The sequence below is a fragment of the Petaurus breviceps genome, unplaced genomic scaffold, assembly GCF_028583685.1.
Source record: "Petaurus breviceps papuanus isolate PSGF00001 unplaced genomic scaffold, PetGlider_PUasm1.0 151, whole genome shotgun sequence".
Taxonomy (NCBI): Eukaryota; Metazoa; Chordata; class Mammalia; order Diprotodontia; family Petauridae; genus Petaurus; species Petaurus breviceps.
Genome location: NW_027185712.1, coordinates 2,540,664 through 2,562,422, shown reverse-complemented (window position 1 = coordinate 2,562,422; position 21,759 = coordinate 2,540,664). Strand labels below are relative to the sequence as shown.

The 21,759-nt window shown below is 39.8% G+C and overlaps 1 protein-coding gene and 1 pseudogene across 4 annotated transcripts in view; both read left to right on the top strand.

Moving 5' to 3' along the window:
- Positions 1-21,759, top strand: part of SETBP1 (SET binding protein 1) — a 514,417-nt gene that overhangs the window by 249,473 nt on the left and 243,185 nt on the right. The window lies entirely within an intron of this gene.
- LOC138151909 (septin-9 pseudogene) lies at positions 4,202-5,865 on the top strand (annotated as a pseudogene).

Genomic DNA, 21,759 nt, shown 5'->3' with positions numbered 1-21,759 from the left:
GTTGACCTGAATGGGAAAAGAATAGATGGGGATTCAGATGGAGGGGAACAGTAGGAGAAAAGATAATTGACTATTTTGGACATGATGAACTTGAGATTCCTATGGGAATTTCCAATGAAGGTTCCCAGCAGACAGGTAGAGGTGCAGGAGTGGAGAACTGAGAACTAGACATAGGGATGGTGTCAAAGTGCTTTGAAAGATGAAATCAAGAAGAAAAAGTTTGACAGGTGGCCATTTTTTATCAATTAAATAGGAAACAAAGTCTTACTAAGAGAGATTAAATAAATTTGTAGCAACTACAAGTTGTTGTGGATATCTAGTTGTATGACTTCCTCTAGTGGTGTTCTAAGCCCAAGAACAGAAGCAAAGAAGGCTGATAGTAGAAATCTAGGACTAGGATATAAGAAGGACTGAGTAGTGAAAGGACAAAGGGGGGAAGGAGTTCCAGGGTAAAGGGCTGTTTAAATTTGAGTTAGTTAAGTAAAGTAGTGGGATTTGTAGGGATTAAAGGGGGTTGAGTGCCTGGGAAATCAAGAAGTGGCAGATTGACTAAGGTAAGTATTGAGAATAGATTTCAGAGGGATGAGACAAAAAGAGAGGTGGAAGGACAGGATGTTATGATCAGATAAAGAAATTTCATACTTTTGGATTGTGGAGTTGGGCCCCTTGTGATAAATGAATGGTGTAAGAGTAAAACCATACTCATGTTTGGCTGAAATGTGTGAAGGTAAAGATCATAGGAGTTGAAGAGGTTAATGAAGCTAGGAAGAAATAGCATTTGAAAGGGGCATTTGCATGTAATTTGAAGCCCTCATTAATAAGGGCATGAATTGAGATGGAGAGAGGAAGATTGTGAACCAGGTATTAAGCACTTTGAGAAAGGAAGGAGAATACCAATTGGCAACAGCTGTCATGATATGGAGAAGGAGATAGGGAAGGAATAAACCTTATTAGGGAGATTCTAGAGTTGCTTTGATAGGAGGAGGGTTTGGAAGTGACAGTAAAGAGTTAAAAAAGTCTACTCTTTCTAGTCCAATGTATTGTGGGGCATGAAGGAACACATCCTGTGCTGAAGAGAGTGGCCAGGGATGCAAGGTTTAATGGAGGGACACATCAAGGAGATGGAGCATTAGGGGATGGAGTTGTAAGATGAAGGATAGTTTATTAACAATAGATAATAATTCCTGCCCCTAATGTTTTGAAGTTTTTGAAGGAATGTATGGTAGAATGTGGTAGGGATAGAATGTGGGTGTGTGTGTGAGAGAGACAGAGAGAGAGAGAGAGAGAGAATTTTATGATTATTGAATGAATTTGGGATAGATCTGAATCAAGTCATTACGGAAAGTTAGGGTTGTTTAGGGTATTCCCCAACCACTTTGAGGTCATGAAAAGGAAATTAGGGATGTTACTGGTATTTTGAGGCTATAAAAGGGATGTGGGAGATGCTCACTGTGTTCTGGCCTGGCTTGGTCACTGGTGTAACTCAGTTGTGCATTTCTCATGCCATTATGTCATTACTACAAGGCAATAAATGCCCAATTATTCCCCTTCCAGGCTTATGTTACAGACACCAAAAAGCCTTGGGAATATTGTGTTGAGGATGGAATACCCAGATCAGATGTTTCTGTAGTTTGATTCTCAGATCAAGAAAGACCCAGATGTGTCTCAAGTCAACACTGTCCTTTTGGATACCTCTTAAAAACCTCCCACCCCAACCCTGTGTTTCATCTTAGCTTCCCCCACCCCAGCACCTGACTCAGTCCTTACTCCCCCCAAATATTGGCTGCTGTATTTTCTTTTTCACTCTTTGGGTTCCAGATGAACCTGAGCTCCACACATCCTGGTGTCTGCAATAATTCACCAACATGCTCCCTTCCAGGAGCTGTCACTGCCTTTCAGGAGGGAGTTTACCATGGGCCTCTCACCATGATAACTATAATCGGGCCTGTCAGCCTTCACACAGTCCACACTTATCACTTGCATTTAAGGGGATTTTTTTCTTGAAGCCTGTTACTCTTGCAGCCTCTTAAGGAAAATAGTCATGATTTCTTCACTAATCCTTGATGACTCCCAGCTTTGAAAGTGTAGAGAGCCACAAATTTATTGCCAACTGGGTTTCAAGTCTGTATCAGTTTACATTCACATCTTCAGATTGGACTGAGAGACAATGAGAGTATAAGGTATGGCTTTTTCAAGTCTGTTTATTTCCAGTACAGAACACTTACCAGCTCAAAATAAGCATGTAACTTGCAAAGAGAGCAAGGCTAAACACCCTCTGTTTTATGGAGGGAGGAAATTCCCCTAGGAAGTGGGGTCTGGTCCATTCAGTGTTTAGCAATGCAAGCTGGTGCTCTGAAGTCAATCTCAAAGTACACGCAGTGACATTCTGGTCCATTTTTAAAGGTACAACTGGAAAACGTTGTCCATTTCAAATACAAAACAATTCCCCTTGCCTTTTCTGCTTGTTATTCCTCAGTGGATCGAGTCCTCTTTCACTATGCTCCCCAGAACATATCTTCTCCAGTGTTTCAGAAAACTCATTGAGTCCTACTTTATTTTAATTTCTTTGGAAAGAATGTAAAGGAGGAAAGGTCAGTCCTGCTTCTCACTCCTCCACATTATGCTTCCTCCCAACAAAAAAAAGGAGGAGAAGATTATGGATTATCATTTTGGTTGAAAATTTTAAAAAGTTATCTTATCTTTTAAAAAGTGATATTGAGATAGAAGGCATTACTGTTCAATTGGTTTGGTGATCTTATATGGTCTGAAAAAGGGAAATAGACTTGGATTTTATATGAAGCATTAAAGATTTAGGATGTAATCCATGCCCAGATCACCTCTATGTCTCTGCTCTTTCCCATCTTCTCTTTTTTAGATCTTTTATCCAGTTGAGTCTCTAGACTCAAGTCTGCCTATGCCTGGTTATAAGACTTAGGGCTAGTCATTCTACCTTAACTTTTCCCTTTGTAAAGTGAGCAGATGATTTCTCAATTCCTTTCTCCCTCTTAATATTCTAAGATTCTCCTTCACTGTACCCTGCCCCTGGCCATGCCATATGGGCCCTATCCATCTCTGTACCATGAGGGTGCCCAGGAGCCTTCCTCAAGATTGACTGGGCAGAGAGATATAAAAGAGGGTAGAGACCTTGGCCTGTCCCTACAGCTGTGGCTGCCAGCACATGATGGCATGACCCTTTGCTCCAGCCCTAGCCCTTCTTCTCACTTTTCCCCTTCCAATATCCTGGTGGGTCTGAGACTCTAGACCAGAACTTTTGGCTTTGATCTTTGACCTCTTTTCTTTGTAAAAGTGGTGTTGACCATCAGGTATGTATAGGAGTAATACAAGACAAATGCCAGGGATCATGTTTATCATCCATAATCGAAATAAAGTTGAAGTTTTTGTGCCTACCATTTCCTGTAATTGCTAATTTTCACATAAATATGGAAGTGTGTATATAGCTATATACATATGTGTTTATATATGTATATAAGATATATGTAGACCTGCAGAGGAGGCAGCTTGAATCCTGAGAGCTGATGGTTAAATTTTCACTGTGAGTGTTTACAACTCAGAAATCAGTAAACACTACAAATCAGGGCTTGACTTATTGTTTTTCTGACTACAAAAGGGAAAATGGAGAAAATGTTATTAATTTAGCTGAAACTTTAAAGTTTGTCATATATATTTTTCAGAGAGCCATTTGTTAAACATTTACCAGCAAACTATTGTGATGTGTCTCTATCTATATCCCTCTAATCTCAAATCTAAAACTGTTTTTGTTTGACACTACTTACAGGTTGTATACTGTAAACTTCCTATGGAGAAACAACTAAACAAAATCAGGGATAAATAATATGAGGAATCATGTGATAGATCTCATTTTTCTAAGTCCCTTTTGTATCCCATTGCAATGTTAATGATCTTTCCCATCCATTAATAGACCTCACTGTGGAGCCCATTAGGGGAGGCTTGCTTGTAGAAAGGCTTTCACACCTTTTGCAAATTTCCTTCTTCCTTCCTTCCTTCCTTCCTTCCTTCCTTCCTTCCTTCCTTCCTTCCTTCCTTCCTTCCTTCCTTCCTTCCTTCCTTCCTTCCTTCCTTCCTTCCTTTCTTTCTTTCTTTCTCTCTCTCTCTCTCTCTCTCTCTCTCTCTCTCTTTCTTTCTTTGAAGGGCAGTTGGGGTTAAGTGACTTGCCCAAGATCACACAGCTAGTAAGTGTTAAGTGTCTGAGGCTGGATTTGAACTCAGGTCCTCCTGACTCCAGGGCCAGGGCCCTATTTACTGTGCCACCTAGCTGCCCCCTTTTGATAATTTCTAATTAGGCACTGAGTCATGAGGGTTGTGATAAGTGTGTGTGTGTGTGTATGTGTATGTGTGTGTGTGTGTGTGTGTGTGTGTGTGTGTGTGTGTGTATACTCTGAGTTCGTATTTTGCTTTGGGGGCTCACTTATGAGAAGGATCTTGTGATTCCTTGGTTGAGATTCTGAGTGTCCATAGGTTCAGAACTCCCTGACTGCTCAGATGTAAAAGCTCTCTCAATTCAGGGATGTATGTAAAGTGTATCTGATTCAGGCAGAGCCCCTGTCTGTTGGTCTTATTTCTCTGTTTGTACTTTGTATTTTCTCTGAAGTTCAGGGTGCTGACTTTTCCCCTGAACTAGTGAATGTAATTAAAAAAAAAAAAGATTGTTCTAGTCTCTCTATGTATCCAGTGAGATACAGAGTTACTGCTGCTTGGCCTTGGAGGCAGTTTCCAGCCATACCAGCATTATGGCAGAAAGTTCCAGAGATTCTGGGCTAAAGCAAGCTATCTCCCAGAAGAATGAGAAGGCTACCCTTGACTCTGGCTTTGTGGGGATTGATGCCATCCTGGAGCAGATGCAGTAGAAAGCCATGAAGCAGGGCTTTGAGTTTAACATCATAGTGGTTGGTCAAAGCAGCTTAGGGAAATCTATATTAATCAACACTGTTCAAATCCAAAATCAGCTAAAAATCAGTCTAACCAGTTTTACAGGAACGGATCCCCAAAACCATTAAAATCAAATCCATCGCTATAAAGCTGACTGTGATTGACATACCAGGTTTTGGGGATCACATTAACAGTGAAAACTGCTGGCAACCCATCATGCAGTTCATCAGTGATCATTATGAGAAATACCTTCAGGAGGAAATTAATAGCAGCTGAAAGAAGAGAATCCCAGACACCCAGGTGCACTGCTGCATCTCTTTCATTCCTGCCACTGGCCAGGATATCAAATTCATTCGACATCTGAGCAAAGTGGTCAGCATCAACCCAGTCATTGCAAAGGCCGACCCCTTGATGCTGGAAAAAAGAGACTGCTTCAAACAAAGGGTCACTGCTGACTTGCTGTCCAGTGGTGTTGATGTATATCCCCAGAAAGAATCTGATGAAGACCCAGAAGACACACTAGTCCATGAGAAACTTAGATAAATGATTATATTTGCTGTTGTGGGCAGTAATACCAAGTGAATGCGAAAAGGATCCTCAGGAGGAAGACTAAATAGGGCATCACTGAAGTTGAAAATACTACGCACTGTGAGTTTGCTTTTCATGGGATCTCCTTATCAGGACACACATGCAGAACACTAAGGACATTACCAGCAGTATTCACTTTTGAAACCTATTCAGTAAAGCTTCCAAATAAGGATAGCAGGAGTATGCTTTCTAAAGATGTGGAGGAGGAGGTAGCACCCCAGGAGACATAGAAGCTTTCTCCTGCTCCTAGGATCCATCCCCTCCACCCATTCCCATCCTCTAGTCCACCACCACCCTTCCCATCCTGTTTTATTTTATATGATTTCCTTTTTTGTCACCATTCAGTCGTTTTACACACTGCCATTGTCACTTGACCACATAACAAAATACCATATATCATTAGAAAAAAGAAAAGATCATTGATGCCTTAAACAGCTATCTTTCCTGGTGAAGCTGACCTAAGAACCTGTTCTAGCAGCCATCCTGGGAATGCCAGGGTGGCTGCTGCTCTACCCCTTTATACAATAGAAATCAATTGTTTTTAGTAAAATGTACTACTCACCTAAGAGTTGTCTGTTTAAATATCTATATATTATATAATTGAGTGAGTTTTGTCTGTAGCAGTACTCACTTTTAGAGTAGATAGTAGAGGGGACATAAAATATGTTGAATTTGGATGACCTTTCCTCCTTTTAAGAATGTAGGAGGACACCTGTTGCTTTAAATCTCTACATTTCTCATTCAAGAAGTGACTATCTGTGGTCTGTTTACAGAGAGCTCCTAGTTAACTAAATAGAAATGTACCTATCATGAAAACTACCATGTATATAGCAGACTCTCAATAAATGATCATGGGATGAATCAGTGGTTTTGTGTATGAGAACTTATAAAATCAGACTTATCTTAGGATTTTTTGAAATAAATGTGGGTCATCGACTAACGGTGGAAGGATCTGTAGTGGGCATTCTTGAATAGATATTATAGTATTCATCTCAACACTATAATGTTAGGCATTAAAAACATTCAACAAATAGTGTGGTTTCATCTGTCTAGTTGTTTCATGAAGCATGCCTACTAATGTGTACAACAATCTCAAAACATAGTTCACAGTCTAATATTTTATAGGAGGGAAAAGAAACAAAACCAATGACTCTAATATTATCTGTAGGAGAAAAACTACCAAACCATTTCCAAGTCTCTTAAAGAGATCTATTTTCTCAGTTACATAGATAGGATCTCAGCTTATCTTGGATAGTTTCTTGACATCTGTCACCAACTAAAGATAGAAATGTTTTTGCTTTCTTCCATTATAACCTTTTAGCTATTCCATTTCATAGTGACTACTCTGATAAGTCAGGACTCATTTCTTGGACTTGGAGAACGGGATCAGTGTAATGATTGTCTAGTTTGCTAACATTTTCTAGGTGCTACTATGCTGATCAAAGTAGATGCCTCTCCCAAAAATATGTGGGTTCTAAACTTGGAGTCCAGAACCTTAAGGCTCTTTGAGAATGGATAATGACATAGGTTTACTCCCACTGGGACCAAGGAGAATAAATGTAATCCCTCTTGTACATGATAGCCCCTCAGATACTTTCAGGTATCTGAAATTATGAGTGATTATGCTCCCCCAGTTCCAGTGGTTCCTGCTCTTCAGACTAAATAATCCCAGTTTCTTTTTGTTCCCTTTGCAATACTATTTTATTTTATGCTTTAAAAAAATTATTCTGAGAAAGACTCCATAACTTTTATAAAACTAACAAAGGGGTTCATGACACACACACAAAAGGTTAACACTCCTTTTTTTTAAAAAAATTTCCCATTTCTATTTTTTTTTAATTTATTTACTTTTAGTTTACAACATTCAGTTGCACAATCCCTTGAGTTCCCAATTTTCTCCCTCTCCTTCTCCTCCCCTCTTCCCCCCTGTGGCAGCATGCAATCCAATATAGGTTCTACAAATACCTTCTCATTAAACATTAGTCAAGTTGGAATTATTATAACCAATGGAGTGAACAACAACAAAGGAATAAAACAAAACACAAAAGAGAGAGAGCAAGTTTACCCTAGTTTATTCTACACATACTCTTATAGCTTGATCTTAAAGATCGCTTACCATCCTAGTCACCTTCCAACTTTCTGACTTGTCAGCATCCTTTCTACAATGTGGCACCAAGAACTGAGCACTGTACAACTGATGGATTCAAATATGTTCCTGAGCAGAGGATCACGTATCTCATCCAAGATACTGTGCTGCTTTTAATGCTGTGTGAAATCACTTGCTTATGTGTTGCCATATTGCACTGTTGACTCACATTGACTTGACTGTCTACTAAAATCCCCCATCATTTGAAGATTTCAGAAGGCAACCTTTTTACATATAAGAAAAGATAGTCTGAGCCTTACCAGGTTCCCAGAGAAAGTGTTTGTTTGTGTGTTTGTTTTCTTAAATATCCCCCAACAACAACAGCAACAATGACAACATGATCCAGGGGATTTCTGGTGAGTATTTGTGATGCTCACTGTCTTGACAAAAGGACTATCTTAAAAACAAAAATTATTGATATCTTTTGTCTTCATATTACCTACATTTTCCTCCAAGAAATGATTGCTTATAACAAAGAAAAGCCGGGGGCGATTCAACAACCTTAATATGTCTAAAAAGCTTGACGCTACCTGAAGTTTTCCTTAGCCATAGGATCTCACCTTTGCCAAAAAGTGTGGATGTGTTGGGAGAGTGGGGTACCCTCTCATATCTCTTCTTTGGGAATAAATTTCATCATCATAATTTCACAGCATTCAGTTTTGATCATCTTGTTAATATTGTTCTTCACATTTATATTATTGCAGTCATGGTGTATTATACACAATTTTATTATTTTTGTCATGTATATTTTATTCGTGGTTTTGATTATTTTACTTTCTGTTAGTTTATTTCATGCTTCTTTATTTTTACTATAATTCTCATTTCTTACTCTTTGGTTGTTTTCATTTATATTTCTTCTGAAGACTATAGGTACAGAGGTAGGATTGTTCACTTTCTTTAGAAGCTAAAACAATGATGGCACAGAGAATGAAGAGCAAGAAGTGTTTAGGTCATTGACCTAAGGCCACTCAGGAGGTGATAAAGCCATGTTAGTCAGTCACTTATTAAGCATAACACTTATTAAGTGCCTACTGTGTGCTCGCTAGGTACTGTGTTAAATCCTGGAGATACAAATAAAGGCAAAAGACAGTACCTGCCCTCCAGGAACTCACAGTCCAATGGGGAAGACCACAAGCAAACAAATGTGTCCAGACAGCCATGTTTAGGACAGATCGGAGATAACTTGTAGAGGCAAGTCACCAGCATTAAGGGAGATCAGGAAAAGTTTCTTGTAGAAGGTGGAATTCTAGCTGGGATTAAAAAGAAGCCAGGAGACAGAGATGAAGAGGGAGTTCCAGGCATGGGCAATTAAAAAATGCCCAGAATCTGGTTAGCAGGTTTTTGAATGAATGGACCCCATTCTTTAACCTTATTAAGCTGCCCAGATTTACTTGTAAGTACCCTCTGTATTGCTCTTTCAACAGTGATCCTATCTTGCCCTACCTGGAATGTACAGTGACTGCTCAAAGGTCCAGTCCCACACCTGATTAGCATAGAAGCTTTGACCTGCCAAATTTCTGACATGGGCTGCTTTGCCCTTCTGTAAATAGCCTAGTATCCCCCTGCTCCTAGGGGTTCCCCTTTATGATGTTGGATTTGATGTAGAACCCAATCAGCTCTTAGCTCCACTGTAGCATGGGACTGTTACTTAAGTAACCCACCAACCTCAGCCTTCCCAGTGGAAAGGGATTACAGGATCCTCCTACCATGCCTGGCCTTAGCCTCCTCATTTTTATATATGAGAAAATAGCGATCCATTCTATAGAAGAGGAAATAAAAGAGAAATGACTTGCTTATGGTCACTTAGATAACTCCTGATTGAATTTGGTGTAGTTTTTCTATGATGCCACAGTGGTTAATCATCGTGTGACACATTAAAAAATGTCCTAAATAGCATGAAATTTACTGCCTTCTTCAACCAAGAGAAAGTCTGATCTTTTGGTTTATTTCCTGAATCAGTAAAGGACTAATGTTTATCACTGACTAAATGGATTATCTCCAGACTGTCTAGTAGGTGGCTAATCCTGGAATATTCACTTAGCTTATCTGGCTAGTCCTCTGGCCTTTAGAAAGAGCTCCCAAACCTTAGAATGTTTATAAAAGTTTGCTCCTCTTCATTTTTTCCTTCTTTTTCTGAACTCCCTTTTGACTTTAAATCTATAGACCTAGGATCTGTGAACCTTTAAAAGTTCCAGTTAGTAGTTTTTATTTTTATGCTGGTCTTATATATTTCAGTGATATTTGCTTAGTACTAACTGGTTAATGTCCTGTGTTTCTTTTGTAGGTGCCCCGTCCCCCCTACCCCCGTCTGTGTGTGTGTGTGTGTGTGTGTGTGTGTGTGTGTGTGTGTGTGTGTGTGTGTGTACAGGAATGCTGGTGGTGATAATAATAAATAAAAATAAATCCCTTATTTCATAAGCTTAAGGACAGCGACTATTATGAAGCTGCTTGTGGTGAGCTGCTAAAAAAAACGAATGGCGGTCAAGAGAAAAGGTAGACTACAACAGGAGGCCTTGATGGCAGCAGGAGATGATTTCTGGGTTAAAAGTGGTGCTAAACCCAAATTCATCGGTCAGAATATGTCCTCTACAGTCAGGAGCAAGGAACAAATTAAATTGGACAGGCCAAAAGGAAGATGTTTTGTAAACACAAGGACATGAAACCTGAAGCAGAAAGGGTAGAAGTGTGGACAGTACAGAAATGCAGCATGCCCTGAGGATATGGACTGAGGAAATCTAGCTACAGGAAATGATATATTCCTGCTAGGGACAACTAATGACCAGTGCATGGAGCCTCCCCAAAATGATCAAAGTTTTTATATGAAGACCGTGGGGTGAGCTACATTTGAGGAATGAAATGAAGTGGAATACAGTGCTGCTGCTGAAGATTCAGAACTGGAGTAATTCAAGCCCCACCACCATTGATGTTTAGTAATAGCAGTGGAGAAATGGGTTAATGTTAATATGATCATTTTAGGAAGGAGAGTCTACTTGCAAGTCTAAATTTTGTGCCAACCCCCATTATAATTTCAAAAGCTAAACTTGGAACTTTTTTTTTCCATAAAGCATCCTGTAAATTTTGACATGTTCGTTGGCATTTAGATGCTAGAAAAAAATGAGAGCCAATCAACCAAAATATATCCATTGGGTGCCTCTTGTATGCACAGTATTGTGTAACAGACTACTTCCTAGTTGAAAAGTGACTTCAGAGGGTGGCTAGGTGGCCCAGTGAATAGAGCACAGGCTCTGGAGTCAGGAGTACCTGAATTCAAATCCACCCTCAGACTTAACACAAAAAAACTAGCCGTATGACCTTGGGCAAGTCACTTAACCCCAATTGCCCTGCAAAAAGCAAAAAAAAATAAGTGACTTCAACATATAAGAGAAAGAATGGGGAACAAAAACAAACTTCATGTTCATCTAAAAAAAAGTAAGGTGGTAGAGAGTCTTCATGATTTTAATGACACAGTGACATGTGGCTATTTTGTCAAAGCTACAAGGGATGTTATATAAGAATATGTTGAGTAGTCACCAAGTCAGAAGGCTGCCAAGTAAAAGACTGCCAGCAGCTTCAATGGTTCATTGACCGATGTCATCCTACAAGTCAACTACTGCTGCTTCAGCTCATATTAGGACTGACTTTTCTAAGTCTGTCTTTCCATGAATGTTGTTCCTAGATGTCTTTGGTATGCACTGACATCTTCTTTTGTGAGCTCATGGGAACATCATTAGTGAATATTGCATTTTTCCTCTGAAGTGATTTCAACATTGTGGTGAATTTCTTAAGGAATTCTTAGGTATTACCTATTCTCTTCTATCTTTCTCTCGGTCTCCTAGGGCATTCACATAATTTATTTTCTTTACCATGGAGGAGCATCTAAAATTCTTAAAACTCAGTTGCTATCAAGTAATTCCATAGTTTTATATATTTATACACATGTGCCCTTCACCTTGGCACCAATCTGCTTACCCATTTTTGGTGGTCAATGTACCATGGGTATTTAAACCACAAGTGTGTTTTTGTTGCAGTTGATTTATAATTAACACCTTTCTCTTAAAGAAACTGTGTTTTCACTGGGAAGTAATGTGATCATTTAGTACCCACCTTGGCAATATTTTTATTAGATATATTTTATTAGTGTTGGCATTTACTCATGGAAAGAGAAATTCTGCAGGTGTTTCCCAGAGAGTTTGGCACTTTGATGGAGTATTCTCAATCACAATAAGTTCTCCTGGGATTAAAGAACATCTTGAGAGACTACTGTGAAGGTATTTCCATCTCCCAAGGTGCACTAACCATCTAATTAACTTTTTAGTATGTGGGTATAATACACAATCCTGGTCCTCCAGAAACTTGTAGTCTTCTCAAGTATACAAAATATAAATATGTAAAACATTGTAATAATACCTTGATATGATTTCTCAAATGGCCCTCAGCTAACTGTCTCTGTCAAGATCAGAGTTTATCTGAGGGTGAGGGGCACTACAAGACTGGACTACAGTTACCATAATGCCAATCTTAGCCCCACACCAGCTATTTTAATATACTGCTAAAAATGATTGGGACATTGAAGAGTGTAGCCCTAAGGCACCAAGTAGCCTTCAAAGGTTCTTGATCAGGCAAGTAATGCTTTCCTTCATATTCTAATATGTTGAATGATGACCTGCTGGCTATCTGTAAGCAGGTTTAGCTGAAGGTAATGAACTATCTTGCATGAGCATTAATACTATGTCTCTCCTCCTCTCGTTCTCCCCCCACTCATAGGTGTGAAAGTACAACCAATTTCCCATCTAAAAATCAGCCCTTCATTAACTCACACTTCCACTCCAATATCCACCTGCTCCCTTTATTCTATTTCATTTCAGATACTTTAATTAAGCAGCAAGCCCTCATGGAAAGTTCTCATTGCTAATGGTCAAGGGCTTGCCCGAGCTTTCTGCCTCTGTTACTATCAAGCAACCCAATGCAAGGCCCTATTGTTTGATACTATCACATTACAGTCTTCTACTCTACCAGGGTCTTTTTGTGTCTTGGAACCCATCTATGTGTTTATGTTGTAGGGAAAGGGACAGCAAAATGTGAGTGAAAGGACTAATGTATTCTTGTTTCAGCTTTGCCTGGAACTTACTGTGTGATCTTCGGCAAGTAACCATCAGTTTTCTCATATGTAAATTTATAGATTGTGTTAGTGTAGTGGTATCAAACTCAAATTGAAACGAGGCTGCTTCATAAGAAAACCACACATCAGCATTATCTATCTCGTGTTGTATTTTCTGTTTATTTTGTAAAATATTTCCCAATTCCATCTTCATCTGGTTTAGGTACACTTGGTAATGTTGTGGGCTGCATCCAGCCTCCAAGACATAGGTTAGAGCTGGCAGGGAACTCAGAGACTATCTAGTCCAATCCTTTCTTTGTACAGAGGAGGAAATTGAATGCCTTGCCTGTGTCCACATAAAGCAGAGAAGTGCAGAGCCAAAATTTGAACCAAGGTCACCTTGTTCCAAATGTACCATACATAACTCTTAAGTTTCCTTCATATTCTAAATTTTTGTGACCTTATAATTCCATAAGTCATCTTCTAAATTTGCTAATTTTTCTTGTTTCTATACCAAAATTTGACCCCTATATAAGTTTACCAACAATTCTATATATCTGTCACTTTTGTCACAGAGTCACAATGACACTCCCAAGTTTTTTACATTATGTATTGAGTGCCGTTTTCTGCTTTTTAGATTTTTGCAAGGGTCAGTCTTGGTGAAAAAGAGTATATTTTTCAAATCTCACCACTGAGTGGCTTCTGAAGTTCCTGCAGCAGGACCAGAGGTTTTGAGGAAACATGACAATGGATTACTGCAAATTTGAGAAGCTGTAAGGAAAGATTTGTCCCAATAGAATAGCCATATTCAAAACTCTCCCATTAATAAGGTCATAGGCAGCCTTCACCTCACCCTGGGCAACGAGATGGCCAGATTACCTTCAGGGTCCTGGGGAACATGTCCTATTCCCTTTCTCTTTGGTCAGAGGTATCCCATGCCCTTCTTCATGTTGAGAGAGTCTCATCCCTCAAATGAAGAAACCCGTTCACTTTGGGGTCCTTTCCATATGCCCTCTCATGCCACCTGCCTGCAGAAAGGAAGCCCCCTCCTGCCTCTCTAGTCTTGTTTAATACTACTGCCCTTCATGAATTTTACCTCTTATCCATACTGTTGTCTGTGCATTCACACAAGCCATGTTCTTCCATGTCTAAAAGATTGCAACATCTTCCCTAAAACTTTATCTGTCTTCAGGGTTCAACTCAGATGCCACTTTTATACTTATCTTTATATGTGTGTGTTTTTCTCCTCTAGTGGACTGCAAGCTATTTCAGGTCAGGGGCAGTTTGGTTGCACATTTTAGTTGTTTTGTTTATTCATTCAGTCATGTCTGACTCTTCATGACTCCATTTGGGGTTTCTTGGCAGAGATACTAGAGTGATTTACCATTTCCTTCTCCAGCTCATTTTATATAAGGAAACTGAGGCAAACAGGGTGAAGTGACTTGCCCAGGGTCACACAGCTAGTCAGTATCTCAGGTGGGATTTGAACTCATGATGAGTCTTCCTCCTGTACCACGTGGTTACACATAGAAGTACTTAATGAAGGTTTCTTCATTTGATTTCCATTGATTTGAATCAATAAGTGTCAAGAGGCCCCTACAATGAGTCCAATTAAGTCCAAGCTTAACAGCTTGCCAGGCCTAGAAAAAAATTCCTTCTAGCCATCTGCTTGCTTGGGCTTACAGACTGTGTTGCTTTGAAAAGTCTGCAAACACCCTCCACCACAAATTTTCTGATGCTTACCTGATAATGGGAAGTGTTTTACTTTGTGTGTGTGTGTGTGTGTGTGTGTGTGTATTAACCCTTATACATAGTTTTCCCCTTATATCTCCCACAAACCCCCAAAATGTACCAAAGCCTGTAGTATAGCCAAATTCTCAGTGACCAAGGCTATGTGGGATTAGAATTATTTTTAATATACTTATTTTTATCCTGATAGAAAACTTTTAAAGGTCCCATAGCTCTTCACAGCCCAGGCCTACTTTGGAAAAAGAAACACCTGCCATTACTCAGTCAGTTATATAATAAAAACTAAGCAAGGCCCAGTGAAGTCAGGGAAGAGCATGGGCTTCCAGCCAGCCTCCCAAGACAATGTGGCTAAATCATGGTACTTCCCAAGAGAAATAAAATAATTTTCTTCTTTCTCCTAGAATACTTTGTTAGTGTTGCTGCTTAGGATCAAGGGATCTTAGATTTAGAATGAGAAGGATAATTAAAGACCATCTCAGCAGATGAAGAAACTGAAGCCCCAAATGGTCAAGTAAAGTGTCTAAAGTCACACAAGCAGTTAGTGGGTTAACTGGAATTCAAACTCCTATCATCTGACTTCTGATCCAGTGATCTTTCCACCACACCACTGGTAATGTTATTGGAGGAAAAATCAAACTGACCATCTCTTCTATATATCATTAATTCCAGAATGTTTAATACAATGGAGATTTAAACTTACACATGGAATTGGGGGTTTGTTTAGCCCTGAGAAGAGAAAGCTTAGGGATAATTCTGATGCTGTATTGATTTCTTTTGTTGCAAGCTATTTTTTTCCCCTGCCTTTAACATTTTGGCACTTAATTCACATATAAATGGTGGTTTGAGGTTATGAGACTGATATTTTGACAGATGTCTCAAAACTCATGCCACCAACTGAGTGTTGCTGCCTCTAAACACTTTACTATAAGGGCTGTGATGCTCAAAACTAGTTTGAAATTACTCTTTTTTTTTTTTTAAAGCAATTGGGGTTAAGTAACTTGCTCAAGGTTACATGGCCAGTTATTTCTGGGTGTGGTGCTAAGTATCTGAGCCTGGATTTGATCCCCCAGGTCATCCTGACATTGGAGCCAGTGCTCTTATTCACTGAGCCACCTGGCCGCCCCTAAGCAATTGGGGTTAAGTAACTTGCTCAAGGTTATATGGCCAGGTGTTTCTAGGTGGATGCTAAGTATCTGAGCCTGGATTCGATCCCCCAGGTCATCCCGACACTGGGGCCAGTGCTCTTACTCGCTGTGCTACCTGGCCACCCCGAAATTATTCTTTAGAAATTGCCTTTCAAAACATTTAATGAGCTTGGGGGAAAATGTTTTGGGATTTAATAGTTACTTTGTATTTTGACCTAAAATATCACTACCTACCCACTACCCAATTCACTAGATTAAGCTCCAACTAGTCATTATTGTTATCAATATTAAAATCACACCTACTATCCAAAAGCAATGTAATTCAATCCTGTCTGAATCATCAAGTGACACATTATTGTGTATAAGACACAAGAGAAATGGTGATAGGAAGGAAAGACAAAAACTGAGAATTGGAAGAGACCAGAGACCTTTTAATTCAATCGGTAGTTGGATAGGTATCTTCTCTACAACTTCTATAGAAACTCGTCACTGGTCTTCTTCTTGGAGACTCCCAGTGAGATGGAAACCATTGCCTCCAAAGGCAGCCCGGTTCACTTTTGGACAGCCCTAATTTTAGGCAGGTTTTCTGTGGGACAAAATCTGCCTCTCTGTAACTGGGCCAGCCATTGTTTCTAGTTCTTACCTCTGGGGAAAAGCAGGAACAAAATGGATTCCTCTTCCACATGACAGCCCTTCATACACATATAGTTATCATGTCCCCACCAGGTCTTTTCTTCTCCATCCTAAGTATCCTTAGTTTCTTCAACTGATCTTCCTTTATAATCTTTGGTCTCCTGAGGACTTGCCTCTGGATGTGTCCCAGTTTGTCAATGACATTGGTGTCCTGAGTTGAGTATAGTGCTCTAGATCTGGTCTGCCTGGGGCAGAGTACAATGAAATAAATGACTTCTTCCTTCTACAAACTTTCTTCTGCTAATATGTTCCCTAATATGCCATTTGATTTTTTTGGCTTCCACTTCACACTATTGATTCCTGAGCTTTCAGCCCACAAAAACCCCAGTGATTTTTTTACTTGAACTATTTATTGTCTAACCTTACCTTTCATACTATACTTGTAGAGTTTTTTTTTTAAGACTCAAGCATAGAACTTTATATTTTTTCCTATTAAATATTATTTTTCTAGATGAGAGTCAACTTGGCATAGTGTTCTCAGAACCAGCAAGAGCTGGATTTAAATGCTATCCTTGATACCACTGCCTGTGTGACCCTGGGCAAGTCATTTAGCCTCCTAGTGCTCTAGGCAACTTTTTGAGATTATAAATTGCAGAGAATATGCCAACCTGCTTTAGGGAAGAGAACTCCTTCAACTGGGAGTTTCCTATATCTTGACACCACAGGTTAAGTCTATCTCCTGTATTAGATGTAGTCATTGACTTTTTTTTTTTTAGGATACCATTTCTTAACTATTTCACTCAGTTACATGTCATCCAGAAATTGGATGAGCCATTCATGCCTTAATGTGAATTAATGTGTTAATTAATCTCCTTTGGTAAAGAATCTCTCTTCCTCCCACACCCAACTCTTCTTCCCCTCCCTCACCAAATGAAAGTAAAGTTTCCATTCTTCAATTTTTGACCATACTGATCATTTTTGATTATGGATTTCTCCTTTGAATTATTCTCACTCACCCTTATATCACAGTTATTTATGTACATGTCTTTCCCTTCATGAGTTTGCAGGGTCTTTGATAACAGGACTCATGTTTTATACTCCTTTTATATCTGCCATAGGGTTTAGTCCATAGAATTTGCTCCATAAATAGCTGGTTTATTGAAATAAATGAAAAATGTTTGCAAAGAAGATGACATTACCTATCTGCTAGGGAAACACCAGATAGTTTAATTGTATAAGCCTAGGACTTGTATAGTTTTAAATTTGTTTTTGAGAAACTTCAAGAGGACAGTTAGGTCACTCAGTGGATGGACTGAAGAATTTGGTATCAGGAGGACCTGAGTTCTAATTCTATCTCCCACATTTTGCATGACCTTAGGCAAGTCACTTAACTTCATAGCCTCAAGTTCTTCATCCAGCAAATGAGGATAATAATAGCATTGGTTATTATATTATATATTATATTATATTATATATTTTATATTTATATTATATTATATATAGTGAGGATTAAATAAGATAATGATGTAAAGCACTTCAGTTGCTATATAAGAGCTAGTTATTAGCTCCCTTATTGTTGTCATTATTATGGATAGCTTGCTTGGAGTGATGCTTTGATGCCTAACTTTCCATTTCTTAGTGTTAAATCCCTAAGCAGATAGATTTAGTTCCTGACCCAGCCTATCTCTTATACTTAAAAAAAAAAAAATCCTTGCTTCTAAATTGAAAACTAAGGGATTTCTTGGCTTCTTTCTTCTCATTTGGTGCATCAATCAATCAATCAACATGTACTTTTTTTTTTTAACATCTCCAGTGTGCTAGGTACTGGGATACAAATCCAAGAAATGAAACCCCTATTCATAGGAGACTGGCTTGAATATTCGTAAGGGAAAAGCCCAAGTCCCATGGTTTTTCAGTTAGGAAAATCAACAGGAAAATGAGATTTTTACTGTAAAATGGTAGAAGCCCTCTTGAGTAGTGAGACTGGCTTATAGTTTATGAAAGGGTTTTTTCCTTTTCTCTCAGATTTTATACAGTGACCTTCTTCTCACCCATAAACTCAATGGCACTTGTTTGTTCCCATTGTCAGCTCTGTGAAAGAGATGTGAGGGCTGAGGTTGGGGGTTTCTTGGGTCCAGGTTTGATGGGACTTAAAAGTCAAGGTGGCATCCACAGGTACAAAAACAGTGCTAGTTCTTATGAATCCTGATTCCAACAGCTAGTGGATAACTGTCATCTGGATGAGAATAGATGTTAAATGAAGAAGAGGGAGAAAAAGTCCTTAGCCCCAACTCAGGCCCTTCTTGAATTTCATAAACATGGCAAGTTTCCTGATTTGGGATGGAGGCAAGAATCCTAAAGTGGGCTGCAAATGCCTGGTGTTGCAGGACCAGAAATTTCCAGAAAGTTTCTGGGGCAAATGTCGACACTCAATAAATATTGGTTGGCCAAATGCAATGGAATTGTTCATAGAGATGTGTTTGTTCCAGGGATCAATCCTGTCAGTACTTCCCTCTACCTCTATATAGCCACGTACAACAAAAATGTACGGTATCATGGCATCACACATGGGCCTTATTCTTGGTCTTACCAGTTTCAGTAGCCTTTGCCAAAGTACCAGCATCATTCTGGGCTTGAATGTCACTCATCTCTCTGTTACAAAGGGGAGCATGAACCCTTTTCCTTCAGCTGAACCTGAGAAATACAGAGCAACCATCCACAATTATTACATCATGAGGACCGGTAGATCCCTGTTGCTATCTTGAAACTCTGGCAGTGGGGAGGAAGGAGGGAGCTTAAAAAAAAAAGTATCTTAGCCCACAGAGACAATCCATTTCATTCCTGATAAGCTCCAGAAGAAAAGAGCAATCAGCCCGATGAGAACTGAACAAATTAAATGTCTGAGTATTATTTCAAAAGGGGAGCACACAGGCAGCATCAGAAATTTCCCATCAGCTGTAATAACACCAATTACTTTGCCAATTGCAGATTCCATCGTGATGTTTTTAGCCCAATCAGGCCTCGGACCCTTGCCGGGGCCTGATGGGTTTTGTTTACTCAGAATGTTCATTTGCGGCGAGTCTCTTGCACCAAAAGGTTTAAAGCTGCAAGTGTTCTCTCTTCCCTGTGTTCATTTGCAGCCACTGGGAGATTATCAATGGACGGTTGAGGAGGAGGGGGGAAGTAAGAAGTCTGCTAGGACTAAATTCTCCATCCTACTGCAGTTCCCCTGGTGATTTTAAATGGCAAGGTATACAGCTTAGTGGGTTCTCAGTGAGCATGGCATTCCCTCAGAAAACCTCTCCATAGATTAATCAGCCATCAATAAATACATATTTCTGATGACCGACAAGGATTCTTGGCATGTGTGTGAATTGGACAGCTCACTATTAAATAGCAATCATGAACATTTAGCTCTGGGAAGGCAGAGCCCGCCAAGAGTTCATTAAGCCTTAAATACTGAAAATGGGGGAGGGATTGGGGTGAAGTAGGGCTAGATGATACAGATTTTCTACTTCGGGTTGAATGTCAAGCAACTGGTGCATTTCAGAAATGTTACATGATGCTAAGAGGGGGGAGGAGAAGGAGCCTCACTCCCCTCCCCCCCATCCCCAACATTTTGGCAGATGAAATTAAATACGTAAAATATAATATTTCTTGGAAATTTTGCAAGAGCATCATTTGCTGTTTATATTTGGTGCCAGAGAAATTGATGGGTGTGTTGCGCTATCCACTTTGGGAAAGAGCTGTGATTTATCTCTCTCTAATTGAGGAAGGGAGCTAATCATGAGCATTTAAGAACTGGCCACTTCTTGACTGACAGCTTGGATGTAAACTCTATCTATGGCTACCTTAGACAGGAAGAAGAACTCGAATGATGATTTGAGAAAAGGCATGGTCATGTTCTTCGCCTTCCTCATCACCTCCCCATGTGTCCCACATTTATAGTGCTTATTTGTTTCTCTTTCCTCTTGACTTTTTGCCACTTCTCCTTTCAGTGCTGGTTGTCCTGTGGCAGTGGTTTCTGATCTTGCTTCAGAAAAGTCACTTGGTCTCCACAGCTACCCAGGCTTTGTGGCTCATGAGGAATCCTAGCTCCACCAGCCCTGACTTCTGTGCCCTGTTCTGGGTTCCCTTGCCTCTAAGATCTGGGCTCTCTGCCAGGGCATTCATTCATGCTGGGTTGTACCTCACACCTGGGTATGTCCTGCTCTCATCTGACAGTTTCTAGGGTAGAAACAGTTCCTGTTGAGAGAGAGGCAGATGGGGACTGGTGGGAAGGAATGGAAGGGAATATCAGATTGTTAATGACAGGGTTCAAGCTGTGGCAGGACTTGGGGTATAGAAGCTCTGATAAACTACAGATAATGCCTGCCAGGATCTATTTTCCTCGTCCCTCTCCTCTACCTTGAAAAGAGATACTTGAGGCCATTTGGTTTTGACGCTATCCCTTCTTCCACTAGCAGCTGTTCAGATAATATGTTGGGCTCTCAGATAAATGTGTGGAGGAGACTGTCACCCTGTAGACCCTCAGAGGCCAGGAATGGTCCTGAGGAATCACAAAAGAACATGAAGTATCAAATTGAGGTGAGGGTATCAGATCACAATGCTATTGCTCAGTATCACTTGCTGTGTGGCAGACAGGCAGTTGTCCCAGCCTTGCCTCTTTTTGTTATTGTGAATTGGTAAAGCTTTACTAACTTGGCTGTCAGCTTAGACTTCTTCCATTTGAAGATGAATGCAAAGGAGAAGGTTGGATAGCCTAACTTACATTAGTGTTAACTTCTCTAATGGGTCACAGTCATCTAAGGAGGGCTTGGATATTCTGAGGTGGAACTTTAAAAAGAGATCCCTTAGGGAGGCTAATGTATTCGTTCTCCACCCTGTGAAGTACTATTTTTAGGACCGTGAGTTAGCAATGACCTTGCAAATAAATCTGGGCTAGATCTCCTCCCCCAAGAAAACCCCAACAACCACAACAAACAAAACTCTGCCATATCCCATTCAAGCCTTGCCCCCAGTTGCTACTACAGACATATCAGGACTCTTAAGAAATATAAACCAGTCTCAAAATAAGGAAGACTTGGGTTAAAGTCCCTACTGATACTGACTGTGTGCCCCTGATCAAATCAGTACCACAGTTAACTCTACACAGCTGTTAGTTGCAAAGCCAATGTGCTTTGGTAGAGGGAATTTCTTCATAAGAGTTCTGAAGTTATAGGTCTGGCTCTCCCCATTCTCCCCCTCCAAATATACATATACATATACATACACATATACATGCACACGTCCATAGGCAGCTAAGTGGCATAGTGAATAGAGTACTGTATTTGTAATCAGGAAGTCTTGAATTCAAATCTTGCCTCAGGTGAGCAAGTCACTTAAACTTTCTCATCTTTAGTTTCCTGATCTGTAAAATGAGGATAAAAATAGCACCCATATCCCAGTGCTTTCCATACCTTAAGTCTTCTTTTTAGTAATCATAACTATAG